The 3877-nt window shown below is 28.4% G+C and overlaps 1 non-coding gene across 1 annotated transcript; it reads right to left on the reverse strand.

The window, feature by feature from the left end:
• Window positions 1-2434: 2434 nt before the first annotated feature.
• On the reverse strand, window positions 2435-3396 carry LOC114321090 (uncharacterized). The gene is made up of 2 exons (XR_014351432.1): window positions 3150-3396; window positions 2435-2985 (listed from the first exon to the last, which is right to left on the reverse strand). It is a non-coding gene; the product is annotated as an uncharacterized LOC114321090 (transcript).
• Between the last annotated feature and the right edge of the window lie 481 nt (window positions 3397-3877).

Raw genomic sequence — 3877 nt, forward strand, 5'->3', positions numbered from 1 at the left:
ACTCTGTTTTTGTTACCTTATTATGATTCTGATTTGCTATGACATTTGAAATCTATTCTGGGCATCATTCATTAAAATCTTTACTCTGTTATTATTCACTAGGCTCCGGCTCACTGTATTATGCCTATGTTTCAGACCCGGAGTTGACGGCCTGTGTTTCAGTTTTGTCAACCAACCTTTATGCCTCCCGAGGAGGTTCCGAATGAAGTCAAGTTTGTGGCTATTTTTGCAATCATATCAAACTTTGTTTGTTTTGTTGAGTTTTGGACAAGATCCCTGGTATTATACTGCGAGAAGTGATATGTAAATGTTATATCTTTTGACATCACTTATAAGTTTATAAAAGTTTTAAATTATGCGTCTTATGTATGTCTTCACAACTTAATGGATTATGTATATTATGTATACTTGTTTCCACAGCCCTTATTTATATGTTAATCCGTCAAGAGGCCTTTGGTAATCCCAGGATTACTGGTCGATTACGATACTAAACTCATAGGGGCGGGTTTGAGTCATGACAACGTTCTAATTGAGGGACCTAATGCATCATCCCTTTTTTTGGTGTCCTCTATCCTTTAAATTACTATTATTAAAGACCTTAAAAAAAATTCCCTTTAAATATATTTCTCTATTTTTATTTTTATTTATTTTCAAAATATTTTTATACACCATATATACAAGTGTTTTTTACAAAAATAAACAAAAACTTGTATCATGTAAATTAATAAATAAAAATATTACTCTCACCGTCTCAAAATAATAGTCTTTATTGGAAAATTTAACTTTTTTTGATAGTACAATTATTACTTTAAAAATATTAATTTTTTAAAAATATTTTTTGATAATACAATTTTTTGGGAATATCAATTATCATTATTATACTTTTTATATTATTAATAAATTTTAAAAAATGACTAAATAAGAAATTCATATTATTTTAATTCTTCATTTTTTTAAAAAGAGACTAGTATTTTGAGAGAATAAAAAATGAAATAAAGAAACTAACATTTTCGAACGAAAAAGAGTAATAAACAAAACCTAAATAATGAAAAAAATATTTCAATGACGTCAAATATATTTCAATTAATAATCAAATAATTTTATTATTATATAAAAAAATAATTTATAATTTTTCAAATTACAAAAAACAATTCATATTTTAAATAAATCACAAAAATATATTTGTAATTTACTTTTATCCAAGGCTATTTTGAAAATATAATTAAAAGTTACCTTCCAACTTTGAATTCATTTTAAATCACATTATTTCCTACATTTTTTTTATATGCTTTTTTAAAAAACAATCCAAAAAATCAACATTTAACTATTTTTTCAAAATAATCCATAATTTCATAAATTGAGAGTTTGGCATAATCTCCCTTAACACATCTTTTTAGTCCCATCACATTTTATGTAGATTACATCATTTCTCTATCAATTTATACATTTTTATTAATAAATATATATATATATATATATATATACACACACGTGTATAAACAACCCCTTAATCTCACCGAATATCACCTCATAAACAAACAAAATTTCATTTATATATCACTTCAAAGACAACAAAATTCCTCATTTTTATAAAAGTGTGGTTTCTCTCCAACCTCAAATCAAATAACAAAATGCTATTGAGCTTGTAAAAGCTCATCACAAAATTTATTTTGATAATATAAATCATTAAATATATAAAATTTATTAAGTATTATATATCTATAAAAAATTATGTTAATCAAATATCAATAATTATTTTATTAAATTAATTTTCTATCAATCTTTTATATTTTTACCATTTATTTTTTTTATACAAAACTAATTTAATCATATAATTATCAATATTCAATTAACATAAGTTTTTTATAAACATATAATATTTAACAAATTTTACACATTAAATAATTTAAATTATAAAAACAAAACTCGTAAACCCTACTTGATAGAACTGTAAAAAAATATTTATAACTTATACCTAAACAATTTATAATTTATAACTAAGAATATAAATTAATTTTTAACTTATAAATTAAATATCTTCTACCCTACTTAAAGAATAAACTAATTTTTAACTTTTAAAAAACTATAAACTATAAACTAAACCAAACACATCAAAATAACTTAAATTAAACAAAAAAACTAAAATAAATAACTTTTAAACTGCACCAAACATACATAATAAATTTTTACAAATTCAACAACACTTTCCAATCTAATCTAAGAGTAAAGAAAAGCCAATGCCTTTATAAAACCACACACTTGATGTATCCAAGAAAAGAATGGAGTACATTAATATTATCTTCGGAGATGATGAGATCCCATTTTGCTCATTTTATCAGCAAGCTTTAACAATTGATTGGAAGTCACAACACAAAAGTTAATAATAATAAATAATAATTAAAAAAGCAAAACAAAAATACTTGCACAAGAAGAAGAGAGAAGTAATTCTGAAATTGAAGTTTCATAACAATGCCTTAACAAGAACACTACAAGTAGTAGTAGTAGTAGAAGACGAAATGCAAGAAATCAGAAACAACTTATAATTACACGAATGTAAAACAAACCCCAATACTCGTAACTAACCCTAACAAACCCAGAACCCTAAACATCCCCATGACCTCTCTTTCTTGACAGCAAGACTTTTGTGACCAAAAACCCTAACCCCCAAACCCATAGAGAGTTCTCCCCTGCCTCTTGAGGGCATAAACAACGTCCATGGCCGTGACAGTCTTGCGGCGAGCATGCTCAGTGTATGTGACAGCATCACGAATCACGTTCTCTAGGAAGATCTTGAGCACTCCACGTGTCTCCTCGTAGATCAGACCGCTGATACGCTTCACTCCTCCCCTCCGAGCCAGCCTCCTGATCGCGGGCTTGGTGATTCCCTGGATGTTGTCTCTGAGGACTTTCCTGTGCCTCTTCGCTCCTCCCTTTCCCAAACCCTTTCCACCCTTTCCTCTTCCCGACATTTCTAGTGAAATTCAACTGAAATCAAACCCTACCTAATTAGCCATAAATCTTGTGAAATTTACTCGTAATTGAACAGAATTTGGTGAATTTCACAAAAACAAAGCTTGACAAATAAAAATCAAGTAAATTAAACTGAAAGAAACTAGTCAAGAGAGAGAGAGAGAGAGAGAGAGAGAAACCTGAATGATTCGAAGATGACGAGAAAGATTGGTTTTGGAGTGAATTGATGGTGTGATTTGGGGAATGGGGATTTTTATAGTGGGGATGGGGTGAGGGTTTCGATCCGCGTGATGGTTGTGAGAATAGTTTTATGCCGTCGATGGAATCTTATGGAGGGTTAAGATGAAGTTCTAGTAATAACACGGATCGGTGACGTGGCAGCTTCTTGTTTTTGGATCCCTCGTAGTATTTCAGTGAAAGCGCGCCAGAGGATTTGCCGTCTTGGCGGTGGAATTTTGAAAATAAAGGTCTTGTTTTGTTTAGGAGCGGTTTGGTATTTTCAAAAAAATAAGTATATTTTTTAATTTTTTGTAAAATAATATTCCCTCCGTCCCAAAATATTAGTCCCTTATTCCATTTTTCATTGTCCCAAAATATTAGTCCCTCTTTATAAATCAAGTACAAAAATAATGTAAATTTCCTATTTTGCCCTTCTTTTAAATTAATAAACAATTTAAAAAGTACAATTATGACATTGATATTCCAAAAAAATGTAATATCAAAAGGGTAATTTTGAAAAATCAACTTTTTTCAAATGCAATAAGTGTACTACCAAAAAAAGTTGGATTCCCCAAAAGGGACCAATATTTTGGGACGGAGGTAAAAATTATTAAAAGAAATAAATAAGAAACATTGATTGATATGACTAAAATAAATGTATGTAGGTAAAAAAAGTACACTTTCTTAG

This window comes from Camellia sinensis, chromosome 14 (assembly GCF_055761805.1).
Source record: "Camellia sinensis isolate YWXY chromosome 14, ASM5576180v1, whole genome shotgun sequence".
NCBI lineage: Eukaryota > Viridiplantae > Streptophyta > Magnoliopsida > Ericales > Theaceae > Camellia > Camellia sinensis.